At 42.2% G+C, this 17038-nt stretch overlaps 1 protein-coding gene across 3 annotated transcripts in view; it reads left to right on the top strand.

The window, feature by feature from the left end:
* Nucleotides 1-17038, top strand: part of ATP11B (ATPase phospholipid transporting 11B (putative)) — a 2792721-nt gene that overhangs the window by 1913553 nt on the left and 862130 nt on the right. The gene's annotated exons all lie outside the window — the stretch shown is intronic.

Raw genomic sequence — 17038 nt, 5'->3', positions numbered from 1 at the left:
ATCCTACTTCATTTCAAAACCGAGTTAAGCTATGCTTTCAGTGTCTGGTTTTGCTAGAAGCCAAAATTTTGTAGTGTGTATTTGCAGACTTTCGTGCAGAGGAATTGTTTGGGAGGAAGACCAATGTAAGTTGACATTTGCCTTTTTTAGGACTTGTTGATTTTCATACAGTAGTAAGATGAAATGGTGCAGTATTTGGAGGTGGTCTTGAAGGAGTTAAGATGGCACAGTAGCAATGTCCTGCATTGTATTTTTCATGCAAGACAAAAATTGTCTCTTAAGATTACAGCAGCAGCTTCCCCTCTCAGTTGTTTTTACACACTGTTACCTCTTGGGTTTATATTCTTTGCACAGCCAGACTGCACATGGGAGCATAATAAAACTGTCTGCTGTTCCTTTGGTACACCAACTGCCATTAGGTCTATAATAAAATCTCAGTAATACAGAATGTTAAATCCATGCAGTTTTTGAAGACTGGTATGTGTATTACTGAAGTGTCCTTCCATATCACTGTTGCCATATTCTTTACAATAGAGATTCCCTGCCAAGGGGAACCCAATATCTGGCCAGTATAACAAAGCCTTTTGGTTATAAAGGGTATGCCGTACTCCACATGTATGCTTCCCATGCATGGCATAGGACATTAAGGTGATATCCGGATGTACCATCTTCAGAGCTTCTCTGCCGCTAGTCCAAGTGCCAGCTTCGATCGTTAGTCTGAATGCTTATTCATCTGCTGGTTTTTAACCGCTTTCAGATAAGTGCTCTGTTGGGGATTTTGATTTTCTTATCTTTGTTTTGCCTTGTTTCTTAAAGGTGTCTTTCACATTAGGCCTCTCAGGAAGCCTGTCCCTGCTTCCTAGGGCCTTAATTTTGTTTTAGAAAAATTGACTCAGGCTCCTTTTGAGCCTGTTGCTTCAGCTTCCTTACAGTGTTGTTCTTTGAAGACTTTTCTTCTTTTGGCCCTTACATCTGCCAGATGGGTGTCTAAGCTGCAAGCCCTTATGGCTGTTTCTCTTTTTTTTTTTTAGCTTTCCATAGGGACAGGGTGTCCCTTTGTATTAATTCTTCTTTTATGCCCAAGGTAGTTAATGAGTTGTCTCTTAATTAGTCTATTCATTTGCCCACTTTTTTCTCCTCCTCTGCAGTCTGCTAGTGAGAAAGTTTTGCACACCTTGGATTTGCATAGACAAGTCAGGTATTTGGAGAATACTAAAACTTTCTGTAAATCTGAACAGCTTTTTGTTTCTTTTCATCCTCAGGCTTTAGAATGGGCTGTTTCCAAGCAAATAATTTGTTCTTGGATATCTAAAGCAATTTCTTTTTGTTATTATTTTCATGGGAACAGCCTTCCTTCTTCTTTTAAGGCTCGTTCCACTAGGGCTGTGGCTTCTTCTGGTGCATTTTTCAAGGAATTGGATACTAATTCTTTTCTTGAGGCAACAACCTGGACTTATCTGCATACCTTTACTAAGCGCTACAAGTTGGATGTGATTTCTAAGGCCAGAGCTGGCTTTACCAGGCCATTTCCCATAGCTTCCTAGAGGGCTTTGCTGGCTCTTCCTCCTTACAGTCTTCTTCCTGAGCTTTTGCACTCTCCCTACTTTAATGAATACTGCAGCAGTGATATGGAAGGACATAGTGCATTTGTATAAAATCTTACCATAACAGTAGATGTCCTCTCATTACTGTTGCAGTATTCACTCTCTCCCTCCTCCCCCTGGTTCTTTTTCCTTCAGGATGTGCTTGTTGCCTACTGATATACTTGGACTGTCGTTCCTACTGGGGCTTTTCTTTTCTGAGGATGGTACATCTAGACATCACCTTTATGCCTTACACTGTGCGTGGTGAGTATACGTGTGACGTACGGCATACTCTTTACAACCAAAAGACTTTGGTATACTGACTGGACATCGGGCTGCCCTGGCAGGGGATCCCTATTGCAAAGAATACTGCAACAGTGAAGAGAAGGACAGCTACTGTTATGGTAAGATTTTAGATCACTATACTTTATTCAGTATTAATCCTTGAATATAATGCCATTGAAAACTAAGATTTTGGTCATTTTTAAAGTGAGTTGTTTTCCGTAGTAAGTTAGTAATTTTAATGTGTTCATCTTATGAGATGCACAATTTGCTGCAGATGTAAGAATGCTTTCTAGGGTTCAGAGGAGCTTTACTACAGTAGTAGTTAATTTAGACAACTGGAGCAGATACATAAGAGACTAGGAGTCTTCTGTGTCATGTAGGCATCTGGAATACTTGGCAGATGGAATTATTGGCTCCCCATGGAATTTGAAAGCAAGAAGGATGCCAACTTTATGAAAGCGCTCACCTCTCACATCTTAGGCATATTTTTTTCTTCCTTTGGGTGTATCGTTTGGTCATTCCATAGTAAACTACTTGACTAGTTTAAACACTGGGTATTTTTCACTGCAGTGCATTTGCTCCATAAGAAGGAACAACATTTTTTTTTTCATTTTGTGCACTTTAAAAGCATTGTGGGTTTTGTCTCAACCAAAGAGCTCTGACATTATCACTAGAAAAAGCAGAAATAAAAACTGACATAGAATTGTTGACAGTACCATCCACAATAGTTTTGTAGAACTTCCTGAATTGTCCCTTTGGACTTTTCCCATACTGTGGCAGCTGAAGCCTTCTTAAGCAGCATTAGGCATGACTTTTTCAGTTGTTAAGGAAGCCTCTAGAGAAGCTCAGACTTGCACAAAAAATCAGAGAAGCTAACATAGGTGATTCTGTGCAGGGGATGACAAAATTTGCTATTAAAATTGCCAATATATGTGCACAGATGAATTCATTATAAGAAATATTGTAGTATGTGACACACTGAGAAACTTGATTCATCAGTTTGAAATAGCATTGATCTGTTTAAAAGAGCACAGATGAAACAGTTTCGAATTCCTGGTCAAGAATTTCTCCTCAAGTTTAGTTTTATAAGATGAAGATTGTTATAAAGCTGATCAGATTTTCAGTGTGTCCAGAAAAGTACAGCTTAAGATTGGGTGGTGTTCCAGAACAGTGGGACAAAATGTATTCAGTATCTGAATCCGTTTTATGTTCTGACAGTAGTTTTGCAGTTACAAGAAGTGATGTGCAAAAGAAGATTCCATTTTGATGCTCTCTTTAGACTGACACACTTAAGCTGATCAGTCTGAAACAGGATGCATGTACTAGACTCACTCTGTCCGTCTCTCCGATGAGTTGCAGCCAATTTCTAGAGTGACTGCAGACAGCCATCACTCTCCAAGGAATTTACAAGGCAAAGGGGAAACAGAAGTAGGTTGCTAGTGTTTTCTTCTGTATCACACATGCACACACACCCACACACACCTGTGGACATCTTGGAGTCCTAGATCCACCTACTGCATGTCTTTAGAATGTGGCAGGAAACCAGAGCACCTGGAAAAAAACAACATGAACACACACAGTGCATGCAGACCAGTTGTTGTAAAATGTTGCAGAGATGAACATGAATCCAGAGTCTTACTAGCTTGCAAAACTAAGAATACATCAGTAGTGGATAGTAGCTTCATTAGAATTTATCATCTGAAATTTCTTGAAAGAGTCTTCTGCTGAAATCAAGCAACATCTTTGGTCAGAACAAATTTCTGCACAACTCGATATGCATGCTGTGCAAGGGGACTGCATTTTAGTCTGTTACATAAGCTAAAAGAGACCTCAGAAACTTTAAAAATAATGGTTGCAACTTTTAAGTGCTAGCTTTTGTCCACTGTGAATAAGTTAGGACTAAGAGAGAGTAATTGCTTGATTTTATTACTTCTGTTTATTCAATGTGTTGCACATATTCTCTTTCCTGGATTAATTGTTCCTTTGTATCTCTCCTTTTCTGGAGTTATATTTTATGAATTACAGAGTTGTGGTTATTTTGTATCAGAATTGCACAACCGTATGGAAATAGTATACTTACATGTGATGGTTTTAAAGTTTGTGAATATAAACCAGACTAAACATCAGTGACTTTTTGATGGGTCTTGTAGTTAGGGTTTATTCTCTTTGCCAGTCAGCATTCAGCATTTTCTCTTTCTGGAAGTTCCCATTTTTGGGGGACAGATGCTTGCTTGTTGTGCTGCATGTTGTGACATCACATGTAGACTATTTGACACTCGCATTGTGTAGTTTTTTTGTTGGCGGGTTGCACAGTGTGGTTCTGTGTCTGTCCATGATATGATTAATAAAAAGGTCTTGCATTTGAATGTCCCCTTTTCTTTTCTGCTCTGTTGAAAATTCTAAATTGAAGTAGAATGGTGGAGGAAAGCTCCTCATCGTATCGTTGGAAGGGTTCTTCTCAACTCCATCTGAGTAGACCAAAGTTTTACCTGACATTCCGCTTGGATGAGTGATTGGAGTCATTACCTCCTAGAGGTAGTTCTTTTCAAACTATGGCCTCTCAGGGTAACTAGGAACAGGTATTATCTCTGACTTGGAGGAGTTCACTTCCCCTGCACTCCTCCATATCTTTGAGGGATTTGAAGCTTGGGAGAGACACGTTTGCAGGTCCCACCCTTCTTGGTGCATTCCAGGGTGTTCATGTTACTTTTTTCACCACATAATAAACTTTGTTGTGTGTTTCCCTAGCGCTATTGTTTGAAGCAGCTGTGCAAGTCATCTAGTCTTGGATCTAGAGTACAGGAGACTGATGTGTCTCCTAGAGCCCTCCATTCAGCCCAGCAAGATTGGTTTACCTTCCTTGTAGAAGAGTCACAGGGTAAGTCCATGTTAGGGTCCATAGCCCAAGTTTGAGACACTGAACACTTGTTTGATTCTTCATGGGTGCATAACCAGAGAGACTGGAGCTGAATGCCGTTGACCAATACAGCCCTTTCTTCATCACATGCTACCTTGGGTAGGTACTTGTCTATATGCAGTTAGACCATGTCTGAGCAAAGTTCACATGACTTGCTTGCCTTCCGTTGACTGCTGGTGCAGTACAAACCATAAAGTCAGTGTTTAAGGCTTCCTTCACTGTTAATTTGTATGTTTATTAATAATTGTATTTCATTAATTATGTCTTATCCTGGTTAAAGTATTAATTCTCAAAGACCCTGTTTCAGACATAGCCCATGTATTCGCATAAATGTTTTTTTTGTATCACATAGTTACTGTTACAGAGCACATAAAATATATAGCTGTTAGAGTAAGAAACTAAAAAAAGACAAGTTTTCAGCAAGTTGAAGTAGTACTGGTATACCCATCTATGATCTTACAGAAGCAAATGTAGATACAATTAAAAAGCTCAAGACAGGGAGAGGGTCTCTTAATTGTTACAGCGACCAGATGATATCAAATGTTATTGTTCTTACTGTAGAAATTAACAGACAAGTCAGACAGGTAAAAATATGCAACATTCATATAAAGTCTTTGATCTAATATATGTTCATGCACTGACACAAATATACATTTGTGTGAATGCAATGACAGTCAATGGGCCCCCCTGGTTTTCTTAGTTGTTTGAGTTATTGTCGTTGGATGTGGGATTTGATGGACGGAATGTGTATTATAAGAATTAGTGAAATTGCTGAGTGGTTAAAACGGTGACAGTTTAGCCTGTTACAGACTAATAAAGTTCTAACTGGATTTGTTTGAAACTCCTTACAGATGAAAATAGGGAATATCTTAATTAGAGACCAGTAACGCAAAAGTTGTGGCCTGTTTGGGTGAGTCTGTTAAGTGGTATCCTCAAAACTGCATATGCAGAACTGTTCACAGACACCCTATACAAGCATGTTAATAGCTGCATAGAGACAGATGTACCCACTAGGAAGTAGTACAGAACTAACTCAAAAAAACAAGCTAACCTGGTGGAATCACAAAAATCAATTGGATGTGTAACAGGAGGAAGAAAATCATGGCAAAAATTAGGAGGTGCAACACCCAGCAGGATAAAAGACTGTCATCAAACTAAGCAAACCACTCAGAGGACAGATAGTCTGGCAAACACAAATTTGAGGTGCCTTTGGCCTCCAAGGCCAAGGACATCCACAAAGCATTCTTTAGATATAAAGTAATCCAAAAAAAAAAAAAAACAGCAGACCCTTCAACAAGGTAGTCAAAATGTAAATCAAAAACAGAAGAAGGATCCAGACCACTGCAAATAAAATCATATATTTAATGAAAAAAGACACAGGGTAAGCGATTTCGCAGCTGCAAGCTGCTTCATCAGACAACCATTACATAAATTCATCCACTTTTATATTTAATCACACCAATCAAATGTTCACTTTAATCAAATATGCAAATGTTGCCTTAGTGTCCTAGTGTCTAAAGGCCATATAGTCTATCTAAGCAAAATCATGTACTAACAGGTACTAAAAATTAACATATATATATATATATATATATATATATGTGTGTGTGTGTATGTGTATGCATATACATATTTATGTATCCTAAAAAATATATAAAAAAGTATAAAAACAAGCATCTATAAATTCAAATACATATATAAAAAATATATATTGATATAAGTAGTGGTGCATATCCTATATGTTCATCTAGGAAGAGGCCTATTCTTCAATACAGGCTTAATGGATATTTTATCATTAAGACCTGAACCCATATTAGCACACATTTGTATAATCCAATTAAGTTCTTTCATTTCAACCTTATTCCTGTAATCCCCACCCCTATGCCCCTGGGGGTGTATATGTATATGCATATATATATAATATGTTAGTTTTTAGTACCTGTTAGTACATGATTTTGCTTAGATAGACTATATGGCCTTTAGACACTAGGACACTTTAAGGCAACATTTGCATATTTGATTAAAGTGAACATTTGATTGGTGTGATTAAATATAAAAGTAGATGAATTTGTGTAATGGTTGTCTGATGAAGCAGCTTGCAGCTGCGAAAGCACTTACCCTGTGACTTTTTTCATTAAATATATGATTTTATTTGCCATGGTCTGGATCCTTCTGCTGTTTTTGATTTACATTCTTTAGATATGTCCACAATGTCAAAGGCAATACGCAATTATTTGCAGAGATCATTGTAAATGGAGCCACCCAAACTGAGCCAGAAGATATAGCAAACCTCCTGGCTAACAAATTCAGCTCCAACTTTACTCCTCTCTCCCCCTCAACCTTCCCTCAGGAAATATCATCAAATATAACTCCCCCTATTATCACCAGGGAACAGGTCCTTAATGCTCTCTCTGTGACCAAAAACACTGCATTAATCGGCCCAGACAGTATCCCAGGATGCCTTCTGAATAGCATGAAAAATTACCTATCATGGCCTCTGGAATTACTATTTAACTGTAGCCTCCAAACAGGCTTTGTGCCTCATGAATAGAGAAAGGCAACAATCATCCCTCTGCACAAAAGTGGACCATCTACAGACCTTGGAAACTACAGACCAATAAGTCTCACTAGTCTTATATGTAAAGCCATGGAAAGAATTATCATGGAAATGATCAACAGAGATATAGTAAACCTCCAGACACTGGACCCAACCCAGTTTGGTTTCATCAAGGATAAATCATGCCTACTCAACCTGGTGGACTTCTTTGAGAGGGTCACCAAAGCAATGGATGAGGGCAAAATTGTTCACACTGCCTACCTTGACCCAATTCATTTGACACAATACCCCACTCAGGCATTGCTGACAAACTCAAGAGGTTAGGTACAAACCTATATGTCACCCGGTGGATAGCCAACTGGCTCACAGACAGGAGCCAGGAAGTTAGAATTGGGGAGTCCACCTCTACAAAGAGGCCAGTCACAAGTAGAGTCCCTCAGGGATCAGTCCTTGGACTTCTCCTTTTTGACATTTACTTCTCAGAAGTCAAGGCCAATGTCAGTGGTCTCTGGGTGTCTAAATTTGCAGATGATTGTAAATTAGGAGCTGTCATTGAACCTCATACTGACACAAATGCTCTCCAGGAGGGGCTGACACAAACAAATAAACTGGTGTCAAAGCCATGGACTAAAACTAAATGCCAAGAAATGAATAATAGTATCCTTTGGGAAGTCATCCATCCCTGGTAACTATCATATTGACAACACACCCCGTAAAGTTGACCCAGTAATCTGGGACATAGGGACACACGCAGATAGTAATCTAGCCTTTGATCATCACGTGTCTACACTGGTGAGGAAATCATTCTATATTGCGCAACTTATAATAGGTTCATAGGTTGGTACTAGGCTATCAGCCCTAGGACCTATACAAGCCTAGCCATAACAGTTCCCTGGCTATTTATTCCCACACTATTTACTTCCCTGGACCCCTGTTTAGCAGGGCGACTGACGTGATCCCTGGGGTGAATTTCCTTTCTCCCATCCAGTCGTTAAGGTTCCTTTTGAGGAGGGCCAAAGAGGTGCTCTGCTTGACATGTATGGGCAGTCTGTTCCAGAGTCTGGGGAGTGTCTGGGTCAGGAAACTATCCCTCCAGCATGTTTTGTTTGTGATGACAAGGTTTAGATCCCTGGAGCATGTGGCTCTGAGGGATTGAGATTTCTTTAAGTGTAGCATGTCCAACAGCTTTGGGTTTGACATGGCCTTGTATGTTAAGCAGAGATCGCCTCTGAGTATAGACGATATGCGACAGAGTATAGCTGGAGTTTTTTTAAGGAGGTCAGCGTAAGGCATCTGCTTTAGGCCTGTGATTCTTTTAGTGAGGTATTTCTGCAGCTTTTCCAGGTGCAGATGTCCTGAGAGGTACATACCAAATGGGGCATTGTATTCTATAATGGGTCTAATGAGGGATGAGTACAGTGGGACAATGACCTCCTTTTTTCTGGATGAAAAGCCCTTATTGATGAGGTGTGCCACATAGAAGGATTTACTGACTGTTGTGGCGATGTGGTTATCGAAGGTGAGACCACTGTCCACGTATCCCTAAGTCTCTTGCCAGACTTTTGGTGTTTAGTGTACTGCCACCTATGTGGTAATTCATGGGTACATGTTTTTTTCCAAAGGTGATAACTGTACATTTCTTGGCATTGAGCTTGATTGAGCCCATGAATCTGGCACCAAGCATCTGTTTCTGTAAGGCCCTTTTTTAGAGTATCCACATCATTTGGGAATTCAGTAATGGTTCCCAGTTTGCAGTCATCTGCAAACTTTGTTAGCCAGAGTCCCTTAATGTTGGCTTGTACTTCAGAGAAGTAGATACCAAACAAGAGCAGTCCCAGGACTGAACCCTGAGGTACTCCACTTGTTTGGAGCTGGATTTGGAGTCAGCTACTTTTACAGTGTGGGTTTTGCCAGTAAGCCAGTTGGCAACCCATCGAGTGAAGTAGGATTAATGCCCAGCTTAGTAAGTTTATCTATGATTCCAGAGTGGGGGATGGTGGCAAAGGCCTTGGCGAGGTCCAGATAGGCTGTGTGGACCGCTTTACCCTCGTCCACGACTCTGGAGACTGATTCAAAGAAGTCAGTCAGGTTCAGGAATCAAGATCGGCCCTTCACGAACCCAAACTGGGTGGGGTCCAGTGTTTGAAGGTTGCCATTGTCTTTGTTTATAAGTTCCATGATAATACGTTCCATGGCCTTTCAAATCAGGCTTGTCAGACTGATCGGGCGGTAGATGTTCATCGTGCATACAGCTGCAGTCATAACAGATGGGTTCTCCTGCCGTCAGGTGGGTCCTCGGTGGCCGAATTCCAAAGTCTAGGTCCGGCGTCGGTTGTCGTCGCTTCTTCCCTGACGTCAGTGCGACAGGGGTATAAAGGAACCAGCCGACGCCATTTTCTTCAGTCTTTCTTGCCGCGCGGTGCTCAAAGCAGAAGCAGTTCGCAAGTGCCGGTCGGTCAGCTCCTGAGATTACGAATATTTTTCAACTGAAGACTTCTAGAAAGCTAAGCACCCCGTTGGGGAAACTTTTCTTGCCTCAGACCGATGTCAGACAAAGTTAATAATTGCATTTCATGTGGGAAGCAAATACCGCATAAGGATTTCCATTCCCTCTGTATACCTTGCTTAGGCCCAGACCATGACGTCTCGGCCTGTCGTTTTTGTGCTACATTCAACAGACGCACTATTAAGCGTCAGGCGGAGTTCGCCCAACACTATTTTGGCAAAAAGTTTAATTACAACATGTCGTCGGATACTACAACTCCAATTTTGAGTAAACAACGTAAAGATGAGGACCGACATACGAGGTCCGCGACTTCTACTGACACCACGCTAAAGCCGACTACATGTGCTCTGGTTCTCAGCGAGGCGCCTACGCAGCCCCTGACTACCGATGACACTTCATTAGCGGTGTCTTCTGTGCCTGAGGTCGCAGGCTCTTCGGCCCACACCCCGACTACAGATACCGAAGTCACTCTTGGCGGGGAAACTCAGAGTTCAGACAGGCCTGCCACCACTCAAGGTGTCTTCAGGCCTTCTTCTTTTTCCATTAAGGCTTATACTAAATCTAAAGCAGCCATGCATTCTAAAAGACACGCTCCACAGGGCCCCTCTCAAGGCCCCATGCCTAAGAAGCAGATGCTCAAAATGGCTGAGGATTTGATTACTTTTATCAGGGGTTCTCAAATCCCCTCCCCCACCCCCCCGCCCCCGGACAAAAGGCCCAGAGTGGAGGAAGAATATCTTTCCTCGGACCAGGCCTCCATTACTTCAGAGCATTCTGAGGACCAGGAACATTCGTACTCCCCTTTCGAAGATTCTGATGCAGAGGAGTCCATTCCCTCTGTCTCCTCCCTGAGGATTACTCTTTTGGGGAAACCTTGCATACCTTGAGGGAACACTTCCACTGGGAAGGCCAAGAGTACTCAGACTCCAAGAAAAGGCTCAGGGATTTCCTCTTGCTCCCTCAGCACAGGCCTCTGGCTATACCGCCTGTCTTAGATATATTAGATGATGTGTATTCAGAGGCCAGCCTTAACCCAGATTCTTTACCTCCAGCTCCAGTCAAGCCTGACTGGTATTACCGGGTGCCTAATTCACACCAATTCCTATACAAAAGCCATGCGGCTGACCCAGAAACTATTTCACAGGGTCCCAAGGGAATTAAAGCCTCCACTGCCAAAAATCCATTACCTTCAGAGAGAGATTCCAGAGCTTTAGAAAGGTGGGGTAAAAAGGTATACACTTCAGCCACTTTAACCATGAAGGCATTAAACTGTCAGTTCCATATGTTAAAGTATCAACAGTTTTTGTTATCTCAGTTGAAAAGCAAAATGTCACAACCTGAACAACCAGACTTGAAGGAGTTGCAGGATTTGTTGCACAGTGCAGAGCAAGTGGGTAAACATACCTTGCAATGTGGTTTTGATGCTTTAGAAGCCTCTTGTAGAGCTGCTGTTACAGGATCAGTCATATGTAGACATGCTTGGCTCAAAGAGCAAACCTTACCAGATCATGTCAAAGCTAAATTACTAGATGCACCTCTTCAAAAAGATGTATTATTTGGTGTTAAAGCTGAGGAGGTATTAAAGAAAATGGAGGAAAAGGCAAAATCAATGCAAACAGTGAAAGATTTCCTACAGGTACAACCGCCACGTTTCAGTAGAAATTGGCCTTCAAAAAATTGGTCCTTTCCAGCCACAGACAGACCTCAAAGAGGTAGATACAGGTGCCCGAGAGGTAGAGGGCAATCTCAAGGATCATTTAGAGGCAGACAATGGCAAACACCTACACCAAGAGGGGGTGAGGATAATTCACAGCCATTCAGAAAGCAGACTCAATGACTTTACCCTTTGCATGCCAAGCAAGGCTCAAATGGCAGCACCTTTAGGTGGAAAACTGGCATTATTTTCGAAAAATTGGCATATTGTCACAAAAGACAAATGGATCCTGGACATTATAGACAGAGGCTACAGATTCCAATTTCACACCCTTACAAAAATGAGAGGCATGCCAAACCTGCCTCACAATCAAAGGGCAGAGGCATAAAAACAAATTTCAGATCTCATGGACATGAAAGCTATTCAAGAGGTACCTGCACAAGAACAGGGTCAAGGTTTTTATTCCAGACTATTCCTGGTACCAAGGAAGGGCAAAGATTGGAGACCTATTTTGGACCTATCCATCCTAAACACATATTTACTCGTACCAAAGCTCAAGATGCTCACATTACAGCAGCTTCTTCCCATGCTGGGCAAGGAGTCTTGGCTGGTGACATTGGACCTCAAAGAGGCATACCTGCATGTCCCAATCAGACAAAATTGCAGAAGATACCTCAGATTTCTTGCAGGTTCATCCCATTATCAATTCTCTGCTTTGCCCTTTGGCTTATCTACTGCGCCCAGAGTGTTCACGAAATGCCTGGCATCAGTAATTGCCTTCTGCAGACTTCAAGGGATACAAATATACCCATATCTGGACGACTGCCTGATCCAAGCGGACAGCAAGCACACTCTTCTGAAACACCTGGCGTTTGTAATAATGTTGAAATCTCTGGGATACAAAAAGAAGTCAAAACTAATACCCTCTCAAACAATAATCTTCCTGGGTGCCAGCTTGGATACAAACACCCAGATGGCCTACCTCACGCCAGAGAAACGAGGGCAATTAACTCAATACTTAAGAAAACTGGCAACCTTCACCAGGCTGACTGCAAGGAAAATCCTGCAGGCTCTGGGATTCATGGCATCTTGCATCCTACTAATCCCATGTGCAAAGCTGCATATGAGGAAACTTCAATGGTACCTTAAAAACTTATGGTCTCAACACAGCCACAGTTTGGAAACAATCATACCACTGATTCCATGTCTTCAAAAGGAATTTCTGTGGTGGGCTCAAGCATGCCAAAGAAACATAGGTCTCCCATTCTGCAAGCCTCAAGCAAATCAAGTCATCACAACAGACGCCTCAGACTACGCCTGGGGGGTGCACATGACAGATCAGTGCATGCAGGGCAAATGGTCACAAAAAGAAAAGCACCTACACATCAATCTAAAGGAAATGCTAGCAGTAATAAATGCTATTATGGCTTTCAAAGACCTACTGCATCCAGGGCAGCTATTGATAAGAACAGACAACACCACAATGATGTGGTACATAAACAAACAGGGAGGAACTCATTCATATCCCCTGTGCAGACTAGCCATGTCCCTTTGGAACACGGCTCTGGAATTGCAAATCCAACTTCAAGCACAATTCCTGCCAGGAAAGGAAAACACACTGGCAGACAACCTGAGCAGAAATATGACAGATCCACACGAATGGAAGTTAAATCCTCAAGTTTTTACAATGATAATTCAAGCATGGAGAAGGCCAGACATAGATCTCTTTGCCACCCACAGAAATTACCAATTGACAAAATTCTGCTCAAGGACCTTTCATCCACAGGCCTGGAAAGTGGACGCACTCTCTTTCAGTTGGACAACAATGATGGTTTATGCCTTTCCACCTCTTCCACTGCTGGCCAAAGTTCTATTAAAAGCCAGAGCAGACAGACCAAAGATGATCCTCATTGCTCCAGACTGGCCATGACAACACTGGTATCCACTCCTGAGGAGCCTGACGCATTCCCCACCATGGATCCTGCCTCTAATGCCTCTTCTACTGACTCAGCACAACTTCAAAACTCTTCACAGTCAGCAGAAAACACTCAATCTAGCCGCATGGAGAATTCCTTAAATTTACAGCAGACACTACTCTCCAAGGAGGTGCAGGATGTCATTTTGGAGGCCAGAAGGCCTTCTACTAGAAAAGCCTACTCCGCAAAATGGAAACGGTTTTGTGTCTGGAATCAGAAAAAGGGTCAGAATCCTGGAATACTGAATTTACCTCAAATACTACAGTACCTAGCCGAGCTGCTAAGCAGTGGACTTTCATTCTCCTCCATCAAAATCCATGCCTCAGCCATTTCTGCAGAGTACAACACTGATCCTCCTTTATTCTCTCACCCTCTCTTAAGACAGTTCCTCAAAGGGGCTAAGAATATAAAACCCCCAAGGAAGCAACCAGTACCGATTTGGGACCTCAATTTCATTCTAGAAAAACTAACCCTGCCTCCTTTTGAGCCAGCTGCTTCAACAGATCTGCAATATTTGTCATGGAAAACAGCCTTCCTTCTAGCTATCACCTCAGCACGCATGGTTTCGGAACTACAAGCCTTCATGGCTGTGCAGCCTTTCATCATTTTCCATCAGGACAGAGTTTCCTTACGAACCAATCCTTCATTTATGCCAAAGGTAGTATCCAGGGTAGCCTTGAATCAGGCTATCCACTTTACCTACATTTTACCATAATCCACAAAACAAAGGGGAGAGGCTACTACATTCCTTGGACATTCATAGACAGCTCCGTTGTTATTTGGACAGAACAAAGCCTTTCAGAAAATCAGAGCAATTCTTTATGTCCTATGCTACAGGTGCTCAAGGGAAGCCTATTTCCTAACAGACGATCTTAAAATGGATAGCCCACTGCATACGTTTTTATTACTCTTTTCATGGTAAAACTGTACCTACAGGCATCAGACCTCACTCCACAAGGGCCACAGCTACCTTTGCTGCCTTCCTCAGGGGGGTTCCTACCAAAGATATTTTGGAAGCAGCCACTTGGAGTTCTGTACATACTTTCTCCAAGCACTATCACCTACCATTATACTCCAAAACTAGAGCGGGCTTTGCCACTGCAGTCTTGCAGGGCATCCTGGCTCCACCTAGTTCTACTTAGTGCCTACCACCCCTTTATTAGCTTTGGGATTGTACCCATCTGTTATGACTGCAGCTGTATGCACGATGAACATAGTACAGTTTTGTACCTACCATAAATGTAGATGTTCGAGTGCTAATACAGCTGCAGTCCAGGTTTCCCTCCCTCCTTCCCCTCTTTGGACAGGCCTTATGGCTAACACCTCCTCATACAACCTCATTGGAGTATTCTTTTATGGTGTATTTGCTTGCAACTACTGTTTTTTGATTATATTGCATTTGCTTTACTACATAAATTTATGTTTTGCCTTCCTTCTGGGGGCACCTGACATCTGGGGCAAGAAAAACTGAAGAAAATGGCGTTGGCTGGTTCCTTTATACCACTGTCGCACTGACGTCAGGGAAGAAGCGACGACAACTGACGCAGGACCTAGACTTTGGAATTCGGCCGACCGAGGACCCACCTGACGGCAGGAGAACCCATCTGTTATGACTGCAGCTATATTAGCACTCGAACATCTACATTTATGGTAGGTACAAAACTGTACTTTCCCGGGATCCAAGGTGGATCCCCCCTTGTGGAATGGGGTAACTGTAACTGTGTGCCACTCAGTGGGCATGAAGCCTGAGGTGAGGCTATGATTAAACATGACACTTAGGTGAGGTGCCAGTTAATTTTGTAGTTCATGTAGTACACGGCCCAGGATGTCACCTGTTCCCATGGATGCTGTATTCTTAGCTTTGGAGAGTGCGTTTTTTGCCTTTGTGGCCGTTATTACCGGAATTTGGCAATCTATCGGTATTGAGATGGGCCATTTAGGGGGTGAGAGGGGGGTGAAGTTGGCACTGAATCGACCTGCCAGGATATTGACAATATCCTTGGGATCAGTATATTTAATGCCATTCTGTTGTAGCTCAGAGCAGATTTGAGCATTGCCATTTAGATTATTGACTAGTTATAGAATGCCTTGTGGTTGTCTTTGGAATATTTGGCAATTTTATTTTTGTAACTAGCTTTATAGGATTTTATAAGGGATCTCAGCTTCTTACTGAGGCTGGTAAGGGAGTTTTTTCATCCTGGGATTTTCCTCTTTTCTGCAACAGTTTCTTCCTTTTGTTTTAAAGTTTGTTTATGGCAGGGGACCACCAGATTGGCTTCCTTATTTTGGAGGAGAGCATCTTGGCTCTATTTGGGATGGCACAATTCATGCATGAGTAGATGTGCTCATACAGTGCCTTAGTGTAGGATTCAGCAGTCGAACTTTCAGTTCCTATCTGCATGGGTGTCATGAAGTTTGTCACTTCTGACTTGAGTAGCATGAAGTTGGCTTTGGAGAAGTTTTTTATGGAGGTTTCCTTACTGGGGGGTGGGGGTGGGATGTAGATGTTAAGGTTTTAATGTTAATGTTTAGCTTATGGTCAGACCTGACCAACGAGGGGGTGACCATAGGTGTGGAGCATCGATTTCCCATGTTTCTGTCCTCGTTTGGTGGCCAAGAAGTGTGGTAAGAGTTGTAGCCTGGTGTTGCAGGGGTGCTCCCTGGAGCCTTGAACCAGGTCTCAGTTACTGCACAGATATCGATATTGTCCATTTTTAGGAGTGCCTCAAGAGAGTGCATTTTGAGGTTTAGACTTCTAACATTGAGTAGCATTACCTTCAGATTTTGCAAAGGTATCCAAGTCCAAGGAAGTCGTCGTTCCACTGTATTCGGCATTCATCAGACATATCATTGAGTACAGTGCCCCCTTTGGTATGTACCTAACCAGGAATATCCAACAGCTGGAACATCCACAGAGGTTCCTCACTAAAAGAATACAGGGTGTAAGTAATATGTCCTATGCTGACTATCTCAAGGCCCTATCCCTGTATTCTGTCTCCTACAGGCTTTTGAGGGGGAGATCTATGCCTGGTGTACAGGGTATTGTCAGACCCCACTCTGATGGACCTCCTGCATATCCACAAAACAAACAGTACCAGAATTACCCATTCTAAAGACTTAAACCTTGCCTGTGATACAAATAGGACCTGATGGAGAGATAGGTATGTATACCAGAGACTACCCCGTCTATGGAACAGGCTCCCCATCCATGTGAAGCAGAGTTCCTCCATAACCCAATTAAAGTGCAACTTGGACAATTGGATGGGAAACATGAAATTCATCCCTGGTTTGGCACCTTTGTCTCTAATGCATACCATAAACCTGTAAATAGTTCATCTCTCAGACCCAGGCTTACACTTATCAAGGGTGTCCGAACCTGTCAGAGATTCGAGTTCCATGGCTAGGCTTAAAAAGGCCCTTGTGGTCATTAGCCTAGTAAACACCTATGAGTGGAGCAAACTGGGCAGCTGCCCTGGGCACCAACCTGCATGGGTTGGCTGTATTTATTTATTTATTATATGTATGTATGTGTATATATATATATATATATATATATATAT

The sequence above is a fragment of the Protopterus annectens genome, chromosome 4.part1, assembly GCF_019279795.1.
Source record: "Protopterus annectens isolate FY-2018-M chromosome 4.part1, PAN1.0, whole genome shotgun sequence".
NCBI lineage: Eukaryota > Metazoa > Chordata > Ceratodontiformes > Protopteridae > Protopterus > Protopterus annectens.
This window is presented reverse-complemented; position numbering and strand designations above follow the sequence as displayed.